Source organism: Rhinopithecus bieti, unplaced genomic scaffold, assembly GCF_001698545.2.
Source record: "Rhinopithecus bieti isolate Rb0 unplaced genomic scaffold, ASM169854v2 scaffold_2350, whole genome shotgun sequence".
NCBI lineage: Eukaryota > Metazoa > Chordata > Mammalia > Primates > Cercopithecidae > Rhinopithecus > Rhinopithecus bieti.
The window spans coordinates 1311938-1328327 of record NW_016803902.1 but is presented as its reverse complement, the minus strand read 5'-3'; positions in this window follow the sequence as shown (position 1 = coordinate 1328327).

Here is a 16390-nt window from a genome sequence, read left to right as displayed (position 1 = left end):
GCTCAGCACAGAGCCTGGCTAATGGTAAACAGTGAATTGTAGCCACTGTGATTAATGCTGTCATGGTTGTAATGATTACTGCTGTTATCAAAGAAGGAGACAACAAATCAGTACGGAGCACTGACTCTCATGTAGGCTTTAGGACAGCATCTACAGCCTCTCTGTACCCCAGCTTCCTCATGTTTAAAATAGACATAAAAATAGTACCAAACTCATAGTGTAACTGTGAGGGTTAATGAGTTCACACATATAATGTGCTTAGAACAGAGAGCTATAGATTTGTTACTGTATCTCCTAAGATGGTTTCCCTCATCCCCTCACAGATCCACAACCACTCCTGTGTTTGTTTCTCCCACATTCTCCTTTGCATTACCTCTCTTGATCCCTGTTTTCCATTTAAAAGGTTCTTCTGGTATTTCTCCAACTTGCATAATAGCTTCTAGTTTTCCAGTCTCACCTAACAGTCTGTTTGCACCTGCAAAAGTCAAAGAACTGAAACATTTGATAGATCCTCCTGGAAAATGCTAATGCCCAGTAAAAGAATGACCCCAGGAATGAGAAAAGACGTCAGACGCATTCTTGAAGGTGGGTCCCTGCCTGCTAAACCCAGCTCATAACATTTTTTTCCCATTTCTTTCCAGTTGAATGTTTTGGGCAAGATTAAAGGAATTCTAGCAAATGTCAGGGGCTCAACTGCCCAGAGCATTAGAATAAAATTTCATTTTCTCCTTAGAGTTTTAGGGGCAGTGATTCTAAGGCTTAAGGGGGAAAACATTGATGAAATCTAAAGAACTAGCAAAAGGAAGGTGGGGCAAATGATTATCTTCTCATCTTGCCTGCTGCTACTGATTGCATTATCATTTATCGCAGTGCCTGCTCCCACCTAGGAAAAGCATCTTGCAATATCAGGTTGAATAAATATCCCAACCATCAGTGCGGGAATACAAGCCCAAATCAGCCAAATCTTAAGTGCATTTGCATCTAATCCCTTTATAATCCTTTCTATGGAATAGAGTAAAAGCTGAGCAAGACATTCCAGCCTTCCCAGGGTGCACAGGACACACACACCCCTGCTCAAACTCCATAATGTAATTATCCAAGGTGCCTCCTTTGAGGGTTTGAGGCCCAAACATTCATGCTAATGACATAGTTCCTGTCCAAGATGATTTTGTGCACTTGAATGTGCACATGCACGCGCGCACACACACACACATACAAATAAACAATAGGGGACGAAACCTCCAAAGGAAAGTGAGTTGGCACAGACCTTAAGGGTTGCCTCGTTCACTCATCCCCAACCCCATTTTACAGAAGAGGACACTGAATTCCAGAGTAAGGGACTGATGTGTCCTAATGCTCTGTCCTTTTTCTTTTTTGTTCCCTCATTTGTCATATGCAAATAATTTCTTCTATATTGCAGGGTATTTGAGGACACAATGAGAAACACAAGCCCAGATATGTAGTAGATGCTTAATAATTTTACTTTCTGTTCTTCCTTCTCAAACTACCGAGTTATGTAATAATTTTGTTTTGTTTACTTTCTCCTGAACACTTAGTAGGATCACAATATTAAGGTAGCTAGGAAAGTTATGAAGGGCTCACCTTGCAAAGCATAAGCTTTTCCCCCAGGGTAGATGGTGAGATTTTGGAGGTTTTACTTGCTAGTTCATTTATTTAACAAATTCAGAGTCAGCCATTGTTATAGGCATTTGGGGATTCAATAGTGAATAAAACATTTATTGAGAGAGACAAATCTTAAATCATTACACTCATAATCATTTAATTAAAATTCTGATTAAGTGATACAAAAGGCAGACAGGTGACTGTAGGAGTACATGAAGGGGAACTCAGAGTCTGGAGTGGAAGATAATCAGGGAAGGCTTCCCTGAAGAAGTAACATTTACATGTAGATATGAAGGGTGATTAGGAACTCGTCCAACAGTAAATGGGGCTGAGAATGAGAACTGCAAAGAGAAGCCCGGGAGGAGAGAGTAGAAACACGTGCAAAGGCCCTGAGGAGAGAAGGTACCTGCCACACTTAAATAACCAAACAGGATTAGCAATGGGCTGGTTTTGTGCTTGTATGCTTATTTGTTTTTCTTTAGTTTGGAAGAGGACAAAGGTCAGCATCAACAGAGCCCTGAGGAGGAAGGGCCATTAGAGTGAGGAGTCAATGATTCAGCCTTGACTCATCCTGACCCTGATTCTGACCCATGGATCAGGCCAGGGGTAGGAGTTGCTGCAACTCCAGAGGAATCAGCAGGACAGCCTCAGGAAGAGAAGGCTGAACCCCTGAGACAGAGCAAGGCCGGTCCACAGAGCAGCCCCCATCAGCACGTGCTTATTACAACAATCTCCCTCCTTCATCCCACCCTACCACTGGCCTTGATACAAAAGGAAGCAAAGTTTCCATTTCATCAAGGACCAATCTTTCAGAGTCAATTGAAAGCCAGAAATGCATATCTCTTAGGCTTCATGTCTTTATTAATCCCCATCCCAGGGGCACTGTGTATAAGGGTTAAAAGCCAGGGCTCTGGAGTTAGACTGCCTGAATTTGAATCCTGACATTGTCATTTACTAGCTGTGTGACCTCAGGCAAATCTCTTAACCTCTGTGTCCTGATCTATAACATGAGGATAACAATGGACTCACTGATAGGGTTGTTATAAAGATTAAATGAGATAATGTACACAACATAGGGACATATAGGTGGAAACTTTCAATAAATGGAAGCTTTATGATGATTATAATGATGATGATTTCATTAATATCTCAGCATCATAGCAACCATGTAGTATCCATCTTCAATGCCCCAGAAACTGAGCTAAGCATTTCATATCCTTTCTTTCGAATGCTCCTCCAACTTTGGTGTAATGATCCCCATTTTCTAAATAAGGAGACAGGCTCAGAGGAATTAAGTGATGCAGCCGTATAGTGACACAGTGCAGATTCAAATCCAGGCTCCAAAAGTAGTCCACCCTCCACATTTCTATACCAAATTAGCCACTTCTCATCAAAAGCCTGTGAAATCCTGTTAATTACAACAAATTAGGATGAAGTCAGTTTATACTACCTGTTCATTAATTGGTAGATTTTTTTTAACATCATTCCTTGTCCCAGGAGGACTCTCCAGGGGTCTATTACTACCACACACTTCTTTGGGGGAAATGAAACAACAGCTGGCCCTGCCAATCACCATGGCAACACTCCTGTAACTACTAGAACCATGCAACAGTAACTTTATACATACATACACATTCCAAATTTGCACTTAACTGCTATATTATGTATGTACTTGTTCATGACACCACTTGGAGCTCAGGTAGAGGTATTTTCAATCAGCTCCAACATCCCTTTCCCTCCTTGGACGTTTCCAAGACCCCATCAAGCCTGGTACAGGTAGGGAGAGAGGTTGCTGGGGAGAACAGGACATTGCCAAGCTCTAGCGCCACATACTGCACTCTGGCAACATGTAAGTGGAGGGCAGGCATTATGGGTGTGTGACTTCTGCAATCACACAGGGCCTCATGCTCTGTGCTTGGTTCAATACTCTACTGGGACCATCTTCAAATTCTTAATGATTTTTGAACAAGGGGCTCCACACGTCCATTTATCAGTGAGCTCCTCAAATTATATAGCCAGTTTTGGGTGAGGGCAAAGCAATGGACAGATACTGTGAAGTTCCTTTCTGGGTGGCATTTTCTCTTCCTTTTCTCCTTCCTTTCAGAGCTCCCAAGGCACCCCACATTCTAGCTCAAGAGCTCTACCTGACCAAAACTGAATGGCCTTTCCTCAGGAAATCCAGCTATGCTAACGCCACCAGAACTGAGTCAGAACTCCGAACTCTACAAATACGGCTCCTCTGTATTGAGTGCGTGCTAGGTGCCAGGCACAACACTCAACTGGGACCAATACTATTTCTGATCTGGGAGATAGATAGGTACGATCAGCCCCATTTCACAGTTGAGGACACTGAGGCTCAGAGAGATTCAGTGACTTGTCTAAGGTCACACAGTGCATCAAACAAAATCTGATGAGCCTTCTCAAAGGCTCTTGGTGCCACCTGCTTCCAGAACATTCTGCCACTCACCCTGCCTAGGTTGCTGCCCTGCCTGACTTGAGCTCAGGCAGTTCTGCCATTTGGGGCAGACTGGCTACAAGTCCTGGAGTATGGGCCCTTCCTAGCCCCATGCCTATAGTTTCTGGCTCCTCTTACCTCTTCCAGACTTGGATGAAAACACTCTCCAGCATGGGGTGGGAACTGGTCTCCTGAGAGGCTGCCATCAGGACTGGGTGATACAATCCTGAAGTGCAGAAGAGTTAACTCCCACGAGGAAAACTTTGACCAGTGGAAAATAGGAGTTGAGAGGGAGCAGGACATATACATTCCTTCTTCCTCTCTCCATGGACTGCTTCATGATAGTCTGTCCTTGCAGCTCATCCACCCAAGTCCCATGTGTCATGCTGAGCGCTCTTGTGCAGTGACCTTCTGGGTGTCTCCATGGCTGTTTCTGACATAATAGCCATCAAGGAAACACACCACTTAATGTGGCTTCACATCCTTCTTTGCCTTACTTCCTTGTGTCTCACCTTTGCTGACATGAATTTGCATCTTCCAAATGAAACAGCTCAGTTTTAATTTTTGCCCCAGGCTTTATCTTCTAGAGAAGCTAGCCTAATATACATGTAGGAAGGGCAGCCTTCCCACTCAGCCCAGGGTGTGGTTGAACTTCATTTAGGCTGGATGTGGAAATCGGCCACCTGCTTTGCTGTAAATGTGATTTCTACAGCTCCCACAGCTGTAGAAATGGCCCCCACCTGAGAGATGCAATGGCCATTCCAGCTTGCTGGCCAGCACAGACCTTCCTTCTCTCTCTCCCCATTCCATCTTCTCTCTCTCCCCATTCCATCTGTATGACCCGACCCCACCCCACCTTAAGGCATGGTTAATTGTTCACTAGTGACACTTGGCCCAAGTTGACCCAATAAATCTCTTCCTCTCTTGGGATTTTTAAAGTCAGGACTGAGTGATTCCATCTCGGCTTCTTTCTACATACTCTCTCCAAAACCACATACCCAGTGTCTACAGCTCTAAGAAATCCTGGGAGTGGTCAGTGGCCATCCTTTCTGTTATGTGGATAATGTCAATCTTCAGCGTGAGAGAAGAATTCCACCAATATGCAGAGAGAAACAGAGGCAGGAGCTACAGAGAATGTCCTAATGGCAGTCTCATGTATGTGGCTTTCTGCATTCCGAAGCTTAACTGCTCTTCCACCCTCCCCAAGGTTCAGTTGCTCTGTGTGCTCACACAGTAACCTCCATTAAATGTCCTTTGTGGCCTAATCCTATTCTAATTATGCTTCTGCCATTTGTGACAGACGGAAGCGCAGCTAGCACAGTGTATTCCACTGAGGGGTGAGATAATGGGGAGGTGGGAAGAGGCTAAGTTTTGGACTCCAACAGGTCTGGGTTTCAATCTCAAACTCCATCACTTTCTATCAGTGGACCATGGACGAGTCATTTAACCTCTCTGTGCCTGAAGTTCCTCGTCTGAAAATTAGAGGAATAACATCATGTTTCAAGGCAGATGTGAGGACTGAATTGGGACCAGGTTTACAAATAACATGCTTAGCACAGGGCCCATACACAAGCTGCTCAAAAATGTGGATTACTTTTTCCTGCCTTACATGCCAGGGTGAGGGGATGTCCCTAAAGGCAGGCTTTGCTTCAGCCCCCAACCCCACTTGGTTGGATCAGAAAGCACTGTTGGTTACTATAAACTGTCCTAATTCCCAGCACTTTGGAAGGGGAAAACAAGACCTACGGGCCTTCCCCAGAAATCAGAGATTCAGAAACTCTCATCCCTGAAGCACACCTCTCAGATAGGATAGCTCCACCTTTCATACTGGACTGCTCTGAAAATCCTCAAGAGTGGTCACTCAGCTTGGACTTGAATATGCCTCCTAACAGGAACCTCCCTTCCCCCCACAAAGCAGCACATTCCATGTTTACATAACTCTGAAATGAATAAAGGATTAAGTTTCCCTCCTCCATCAGGCTTGGAGTCTTTGACAGATTGGAAACTCCAGATTTCTATGACAGTAGGATTGAAGCCTTGAAAGATCCCAATGTCACCATCATGAGCCTAAAAGAGATCTTTGAAAAAGATACTACATGGATCATATGGCAGAAGCATGTTTAGTTTTGTACCAAACTGCCAAACTGTCTTCCCAAGTGAATATTTCATTTTGCAGTTCCACCAGCAATGAATGAGGATTCCTGTTTCTCCACATCCTCACCAGCACTTCATGTTGTCAGTCTTCTGGATTTTGGCCATTATAATAAATGTATAATAAATGTAAATCATTGTCATTTTAATTTGCATTTGCCTGATGACATAAGATGTGGAACTTCTTTTAATATGCTTATTTGCCATCCATATATCTTGGTGAGGTGTCTGTTAAGGTCTTTGGCCCACTTTTTAATCAGGTTTGTTTCCTTATTGCTGAGTTTTAAGAGTTCTTCGTATATTTTTGATAACAGTCCTCTATCAAATTGTCTTTTGCAATTATTTTCCCCACTTCTGTAGCTTGTCTTTTCATTCTCTTTACAGTGTCTTTCACAGAGAAGAAATTTTTAATTTCCACTCATTATATTCATTGACATTCACCTCAAAGACTTGAAAATTATGTCCACACAAAAACCTGTACATGAATATTTATTGTAGCTTTATCCACAATTGCCAAAACTTGTAAGCAACCAAGATCTCCTTCAGTAGGTGAGTGCATCCATTATGGTATGTTCAGACTATGGAATGTTGTTCAGCACTAAAAGGAAATGAGCTATCAAGCCATGAAAAACATGGAGGAAACTCAGACACATATTACTAAGTGAAGGAAGCCAATCTGAAAAAGCTACACATTGTATGATTCCAGCCACATGACACTCTGGAGAAGGCCAAACTATGGCGACAGTAAAATAATCAGTGTTTCCTTGGGGTAGGAAGGAGGGAGAGATGAATAAGCAGAGCACAGAAGATTGTTAGGGCAGTGAAACGACTGTGTATGATACCATAATGGTGGATACTTATCATTATACATTTGCCCAAACCCATACTGGGAACAACAGCAAGAGTGAATCTAATGTAAACTATGGACTTTGGGTGATTATGATGTGCCAATGTAGGTTAATCAGTTATAACAAATGTGCTACTTTGGTGATAGATATTGATAATGGAGGAGGCTATATATGTGTGGGGGGCAAGGGGTATGTAGGAAATCTCTGTTAACTTCTGCTCCATTTTACTGTAAACCCAAAATTGCTCTAAAAAGAGATCTATTCAAAAAGGCATTATATAACTCACTTTAACCAGGACCATGTTTACACAGTACTTTGTGTCCACACATCATGATCATAAGATCAAAATCATGTTGGAAACTGAAGAAAGAAAATTACTTGACAGTCTTCCAATCCAGAGACGAAGTCCAGCTCCCATCTCCTTGAATTCTGGTAGGTTCCATGCCTACTTCAACTAACACAATATGGACACTGCCAGTTTCCAGAGCCAGGAGTTATGAAGCTGGCAGTTTGTATTCTCCGCTATTTGAAATACTGTCTCTGGGAGCAATGGACTCCAAACCCTGAAGCCACCATGTTAATGTGGCCGCATGCAGGTGTTCCAGCCAATAGTCCCAACTCATATGTAAGTTGCTTTGCTGGAGGGATGGCTTGAAAGCCTGCCTGAATTTCTGACCACAAAGTTATATCATAATAAAATGTTATCTTGAACTACTAAATTTTGGGGTGATTTGTTATGCAGTAAGAGATAACTGAAACAACCTTTGCCCCATCCAACAGACAGGAAAATAGAGGTAGAATGAGGTAAATGACTTGCCTAGATAGCTGGGCAACAAGTGAGCCTGGACTCCAAGACTTCTTATTCTTAGCCCCATTTTTCTACTTCATCTTAATTGCACTATGAAAACCTGTAGCCGTCATCAGCAAAGCATACTCGCCTTTAGTTTTAACTAAGGTAACATTATCTGGCACTTCTGTAGCCTGGTGTCAGTAGAGTTCTTTGGCTGTGTTCTAAGGGCTGTATGTCCATTTACTTATTTAATCCTCAGAACAATCCTATGAGGTAAGTGCTATTATAATCTCTAAATTATCAATAGGGAAACTGAGGCACAGAATGATTAAGTAATTTGCCAAAGGTCATATAGCTGGAGGGGAGCAGAGCAGGGATTTGAACCCAGATATTTTTGTTCCTGAGACCATGTGCTTAACTACTGAGGCATATTGTTAATCAAAAAACCTAGGGTATCTTAGATCTCTTCCATTTATTAGATCTCTTCTTCACGGCCACTATGTGTGGCTCAGTGCCTCATATGGCTTCCACCATGAGTAATTTCTAAAAGGTCTCGAGAAGCTTTTAGGAGACTTGAGAACCATCGATTGTTCACTTACAACACAGAGCAAAGCTAAAAAGGATATAAATGCTTTGTATCCAATTGGGTGCAGCATCTTTTTGCCTGCCTGAAACCCCAACAGAGAAGCCAGGGCCACCCAACGAATGCCACAATTAATTTCCCAGAGCGCAATATTGCCTGTGGGAAGAGGAGGCGCTGGATCATTTCTTATTCATGAAGTCACGCTGCCAAGCTTCATTTGCATGAAGTAATTTCTGCTGCTGCTACCCTACCGTAAAATAAATCCATTTCTCCTACAGTATCTAGTATCTTTACACTAAGAGAAATGAGTAAGCAATATGTGCTATAAGAACACAACCTTTAGACCATTTTAATCAGAAACATGTCTGTAGCTAGCAATAAGTGATTTTATAGGAATATAAAATCTTTTGGGCTCAACGTACTCAAGGGAAACTCTGCCTCAAGGTCTGCTTTTGGGAATGTGTTTAGCATTTCTTCCTGCTTGACCAAACTCTGAGGTTTTACAACCAGAGGAGTTGTGGAATTATAGCTACTGTACCATCATCCAGAAAGAAAAAGAAAAAAACAAAAAGAAGAAAGGAGGCAGGTTAGTAGCCAACCAAATCCTAATTAGATGAGTTACTAGAAATGTCGATGACTCCATGTATATAGAGAGAATAGTGGTCCTGCAAAGATATCCACACCTTAGTTGCTGGAACCTGTGAATATATTACACTCAAAAGGGACTGTGCAAATGTAACTAAGATTAAGGACCTTGAGATGGGGAGAAAATTGTGTATTATCCAGGTGAGCATAATCTAATCATGTGAATCCATAAAAGTGGAGAAACTTTCCCCACTGTAGACAGTCAGAGAGAGATGTGATTACAGATGAATGTTCAGAGAGAGACAAGGTTGCTGGCTTTGAAGATAGAAGAAGGAGCCATGAACCAATGAATGTGGGCACCCCCTAGGAGTTGGAAAAGTCAGGGAAACAGAATTTGCCCCTAGAACACCCAGAAAGAAACACAGCCCTTCCAATGCCTTGATTTTAGCCCAGTGAGACCCTGTCAGACTTCTAACCTATGAAAGTATAAAATAATAAGTTTCTGTTGATTCAAGCCACTATATTTGTAGTAGCTTATTACAGCAGCCATTGAAAATTAGTATACTTTGTATGGAAAGATCTTTTATTTATTTATTTATTTATTTTGAGACGGAGTTTCGCTCTGTCGCCCAGCACCCAGGCTGGAGTGCAGTGGCCGGATCTCAGCTCACTGCAAGCTCTGCCTGCCGGGTTCACGCCATTCTCCTGCCTCAGCCTCCCGAGTAGCTGGGACTACAGGCACCCACCACCTCGCCCGGCTAGTTTTTTGTATTTTTTAGTAGAGACGGGGTTTCGCCGTGTTAGCCAGGATGGTCTCGATCTCCTGACCTCGTGATCCGCCCGTCTCGGCCTCCCAAAGTGCTGGGATTACAGGCTTGAGCCACCATGCCCGACCTGTATGGAAAGATCTTTGCCACTCACTAGCTGTGTGACCCAGCCTGAGCAACCTTACCCATCAGAACTAGCATTCCTCAGGGAATCAGAGCAAATTAGATAAAGCATCTGAAAGTTTTATAAGTCTTAAAGAGCATTGCAGAGATAAGATTTTAATATCATTAGTATTGTTATTCCAGTCAATTATACTCTGTTCAAGGGATAGCCCAGGAGGGATGGCTGGAACTTTCTAGTTCATAATTCTTAAACATAATTTAAGCAACTAATACCATCTTCCTCCTGACCAAATATTTTTCATAGGTGATAAAAGTAAATTTAAAAAAAGACAAGAGGTGCTTAATCATTTCTTCAGGACACTTTTCAAGCTCTATCCTGGATAGTAATTGGGGATGGGAATGGATGTATCAGCTTTTTATTGCCACACTAACAGTATGTTACAAACTACCCTGAAAGTCTGTATCTAAAAACAAGAAGCATTTATTTCACTTATGAGTCTGTAGCTCTGTGATCTTGGGTGGGTGTGGCTGGACACTGCTGGCTGTGGCTCAGCTCACGCTTATGACACGGTCAAATGGCTGTTGGATGACTGGTCCCTTCTCCACATGCCTCTCACCCTTCACCAGACCATCCTGAGCAGCTTCTCATGGCCATGGAATAGCAGCAACAGTGGAAATGTCCCAAGGTCTTTGTAAGCCTCTGCATATATCTCCTAAAATACCATTGGCTAAGACATGTCACTTGGCCAGACTTAGAACCAAGTGGTTCTTTAGCAAAAGAAAATGCAAAGTGATGTGGCAAAAGGGCATGGAGAGAATGTGTGTGTGTGTGTGCACGTGGTTGTGTGAGTGTGTGCGCAGTTGTGTGTGTGTGTGTATAGAATCAGGCCACTGATAGAGTCAATTTACTACAGAGAAAAGCAAAGGAAATTTGCTTTATTTAAAATTTATTAAGGGCCTACTGTATGCTAGGAACTCATCTAAGGGATAGGAGATAAACATAATCTACCCTATGCAGGGAATTTATATTCTAATAGAGTGTCTGAGATGAGTGCCTAAGGGGCAAAAGAGCAATATTTGATGTGCTCCTATAACCTGCCAGGCCTGGGCCAGGCACTGAGGATATAGCTGTGAACCTTATATTATCACATTTACTCTACACAATAACCCTGAAAGGTGGGTGTTATGCTTATCCCTATTTAATAGACAGGGAAACCAAGACTCAGCAAGGTTAAGCTGTCTACATGCCCAAGTTCAAGATACAGAGATACATCTATCTCATTCCAAACCCCAGATTCATTCTGCTACACTCTGTAAAGCATTCCTTCACTGACTCAACAAATATTTAAGTGCGTCTGTGCCAGGCACTGTTCACCTCTCCTTAGAAATGACTCACAACATTTCTCCGTTTGAGTATCTGTCAGATTTCACCAACTGCAAACAGAATTCCTGCCCTTTCCCACCTTGACCCCTGTGTGGGGTCAGCATGGTTAAGAGATGCTAAGTAACTCCTTTAAAAACAACAACAACAACAATAACAACAACCCTCTAGCAGGAGCAATTTATTATCATTACTGTAACCTCTGGTTCACTTCAATCTTAGGTTCCTGGCCTTTTATTTATAGTGCTTTCAAAGAGGTTCCACGTCATTAATTGCTCACCATTTAGACCAATTAGATGAGGTTAGAACTTCAGGGTAAATCAGCCCACACAGGTGGCAAAGGCAGCTGTGCCCACCTGGTGTACTGGCTCTGCCTTTTAAGAATTATAATAGCCCAGAGGTCGTATGAACAGGTTGGTTGGGCTGTATGGCTCGCATAAAATGAATGAGCTATAGACAGATGTTGACTGTGGACTGAATTTCAACAACACAGACTTGAACATGGTGAGAAGTTTAAACTAATGATTTAACCATAGTACTTTGCTATTCAGTGAGAAAAAACCTTGGGAGAAAAGCTTATAACAGAGCTGTCAACCTAGTGAATTAAACCTGGCTGAACAAAGCTTTGTACATCTGATTGTGATGTGACATCCAACAGCATATGCAGAACCCAGATTCTTGAGAAGAAGAATCCACTTCAGAGCAAGGACCTTAGCTTTCCATCTTTGGAACACAGCAGACAATAGTAGCTCAATAAATATTTGAGTGAGTAAATATGTAGATGAGTGAACAGATGGATAGATGGGCAGGCAGATAGATAGATGAAAGAATGTAACAGAATAAAATGTGGGAATGAACAGGTAGGAATAAATATTTTTTAATAAACAAATGGATTTGTGAGTTTTAAAAAATTAAGTTACAAGACAGTTATGGGGGTGGATGGGAAAAGGAAGAAAACATTTATTGAATACCTTCTGTATGTCAACACTTAATGTACGTATTTTCTCACTGAGTTCTAACTACACCTTTCCAGAGATGCCTTAATCATCTTCTGCTCAAGAAAACCATACTGAGGCTCAGAGAGTTTCCTCAGGGGACCTGGCCAAAAACACCACAGTTCAAACCTAAGTCTGCCAATTTTCTAAAGATGTGCCCTCCCCCTTTTGTGGACCAACCTTCTGGTGTGGTAGATGAGGAAACTAAGGCAGGGAGAAATAGAATGATTTGACCACATCAGTGGCCCATGTGTAATAAGATAGGGGATGCTGCCTAGATTTGTTGTCCTCTTCTCTGGAGGAGCCACATGGTGAATAGGGATAGCCCAGAGAGACTAGAGCCATCAGGGCAGCACGCAGAGTGCTCGGAGGCTGGAGTCTGGAGCCAGGCTGCTGTGTCTGAATCCTGACTCCATCACTCCTAAGTGCATGTCCTTGTGCAAGTCACTTAACTTCTCAGTGCGTCAGTTTCCTTATGCGTGAAATTAGGATGATGACAAAACGACCTCAGAATTATTGTGAGCACAAAATGAGCTCTGATAGTGCCTGGCTCAGAATCTGCAAGCAATAAGCATTAGCACCTTTCTTCTTAGAGTCTGCTATTCCAAGCCACTTTTAATATTTTGCATTCCCAAACCTGACAATCCCTGACTTAACACCTTGATGGAACAGAGGACTTTCTGCTAGTTAGTGTGTGCTTGGAAGCACAGAGCTGGGCTAACCGAGACATTCCAAAAGGGAATTCCATTTTCTGTCTATGGCTTTAGGGTCACAAATTCAGGTGGCGGGCTCACCTGTAGGTTAGCAAAATGTATTCACTCCCACCTCATGATTAATGATTCCTGAAAGCTCAGAACCATGTGGACCCTGAGGTCAAGGCCTGCAGCTGTTTGTCTAACCATGGAAGAGTAGGGACAATATACTAAAAACAGGAAGAGAGCCTGGGTAATCTCAGGCTATGAAAAGCCAAGAAATAACAAACACACTAGACCACTCTAAGGAGGCTCCCACACTCACATTCTAAAGACTCCCACTCACCAGGGGAATTAACCATTTTTTCCATCATGTTCTGGCATCTTCAATCTCTGTCAAGGGGCCAAATCCCAGATAAAGGGTAGAGGGAGCTACCCGTTATTGAGCACCTACTATATACCAGACTATGTTTTACTTCACAAATTCTTATATGGCACTTACAATGTTCTGGGCACAGTCTAAGCACTTTCCAAAAATTAACTCGTTCAATCCTCATAACAACCTGTGAGGCCGAGACTATCATTACTCCCGTTTTACAGAAGCAGAAAGAGATGCACAGAGAGGTGAAGAAACTTGCTCAAAGTAAAACAGCCAATATGTGGTAACACTAGGATTCAACCCCTTAAGTTCTGCACTTTAGAATGGGTACCTGCTGGCATGTGTACTATCTTTAATTCTAAGAGCAAACAGGATGATGGTTATTATACCCTCCACTTGACAGACGAGGGATCCAAGGCATAGAAGGATTAGATAACGTATCCACACACAAATGGTAAAAGTCCAGGGTAACCCCAGGTCTGGATGAACTCAATGCCATTCCCTTGTCATTGGGAGCCAACCTAGCCTTAAGCAAAAACAGTCAAGAAAACTGTTTTTGTTGGTTTGTTTTGTTTTGTTTTTTAGTGATCACATTGCAAACTTTTTGGAATCATGCTAATTTCATGTCATTTTAAAATAACTTGTTCATTTGATAACATTATGGTAGCCAGCCTCTAAGATGGTCCTCAATGATCCTTGCCACCTAATAGTCAGGCCCTTGTGTAGCACTGCTCACCCTGAACAGGACTAACCTGTGTAACAAACAGGATGCTGCCAACCTGATGTGTTGTGTGACTTCGGCAGCTAGATCATGAAATACACTGAGGCATCTGCCTTGTTCTTTCTTGAAGCACTTGCTCTGGGGGAAGTCAGTTACCATGTTGTTAGCATACTCAAGCAGCCCTGACAAGGAACTGAGGCCTTCTCTTGCAATCAGCACTAACTTGCCAGGCATGTGGGTAAATTGTCTCAGAAACAGGTCCTCCAGCCCCAGTCGAGCCTCCAGATAAATGCAGCCCCAGCGAACATCTTGACTGCAACCTCATGAGGGACCTTGAGCTGGAACCACCCAGCTAGGCTGCTCCTGGGTTCCTGACCCAAAACAATGGAGAGATAATAAATGTTTATTGTTTTAAGCTGTGAAGTTTTGAGGGTAATTTATTACAAAGCAACAGATAACTAATCATTACATACACATTTTTTAATCTTTGGGGAGGCTTTTTTAGTCAGAGAAAACATCCTAAGAAAATAGTCATGAGGTGGCATGAAGATGGCCAAATAGGAACAGCTCCAGCCTCCAGCTCCCAGCGTGAGTCACACAGAAGATGGGTGATTTCTGCATTTCCAACTGAGGTACCGGGTTCATCTCACTGGGGCGTGTCCAACAGTGAGTGCAGGACAGTGGGTGTGGCCCAGTGAGCAAGAGTCGAAGCAGGGCGAGACATCGCCTCACCTGGGAAGCACAAGGGGGAAGGGAATTCCCTTTCCTAGCCAAGGGAAACTGTGACACACAACACCTGGAAAATCGGGTCACTCCCACCCTAATACTGCACTTTACCAAGGGTCTTAGCAAATGGCACACCAGGAGATTATATCCCACACCTGGCCCAGAGGGTCCCACGTCCATGGAGCCTCCCTCATTGCTAGCACAGCAGTCTGAGATCTAACTGCAAGGTGGCAGCGAGGCTGGGGGAGGGCACCCGCCATCGCTGAGGCTTAAGTAGGTAAACAAAGCCTCCGGGAAGCTCGAACTCAGTGGAGCCCACCGCAGCTCAAGGAGGCCTGCCTGCCTCTGTGGACTCCACCTCTGGGGACAGGGCATAGCCAAACAAAAGGTAGCAGAAGCCTCTGCATATGTAAATGTCCCTGTCTGACAACTTTGAAGAGAGTAGTAGTCCTCCCAGCATGGAGTGTGAAATCTGAAAACGGATAGACTGCCTGCTCAAGTGGGTCCCTGACTCCCAAGCAGCCTAACTGGGAGATATCCCCCACTAAGGGCAGACTGACACCTCACACCTCACACAGCTGGGTACACCTCTGAGACGAAGCTTCCAGAGGAACAATCAGACAGCAACTTTTGCTGTTCAGCAATATTCACTCTTCTGCAGCCTCCACTGCTGATACCCAGGCAAACAGGGTTTGGAGTGGACCTCGAGCAAACTCCAACAGACCTGCAGCTGAGGGTCCTGACTGTTAGAAGGAAAAATAACAAACAGAAAGGACATCCACCCCAAAACCCCATTTGTACATCGCCATTATCAAAGAACAAAGGTAGATAAAACCACAAAGATGGGGAAAAGCAGTGCAGAAAAGCTGGAAATTCTAAAATCAGAGCGCCTCTCACCCTCTAAAGGAATGCAGCTCCTCGCCAGCAATGGAGCAAAGCTGGACGGAGAATGACTTTGATGAACTGAGAGAAGAAGGCTTCAGACAATCAAACTTCTCTGAGCTAAAGGAGGAATTATGAAACCAGTGCAAAGAAACTAAAAACCTTGAAAAAAGATTTGATGAACGGCTGATGAGAATAACCAATGTAGAGAAGTCCTTAAACGACCTGATAGAGATGAAAACCATGACACGAGAACTATGTGACAAATGCACAAGTTTCTAACCAACTCGATCAACTGGAAGAAAGGGTATCAGTGATTGAAGATCAAATGAATGAAATGAAGCGAGAAGAGAAGTTTAGAGAAAAAAGAGTAAAAAAAAAAAGATGAACAAAGCCTCCAAGAAATACGGGACTTTGTGAAAAGACCAAATCTGTGTCTGATTGGTGTATCTGAAAGTGAAGAGGAGAATGGAGCCAAGTTAGAAAACACTCTACAGGATATCATCCAGAAGAACTTCCCCAACCTAGCAAGACAAGCCAACATTCAAATTCAGGAAATACAGAGAATGCCACAAAGATACTCCTCGAGAAGAGCAACTCCAAGACACATAATTGTCAGATTCACCAAAGTTGAAATGAAGGAAAAAATGTTAAGGGCAGCCAGAGAGAAAGGTCGGGTTACCCACAAA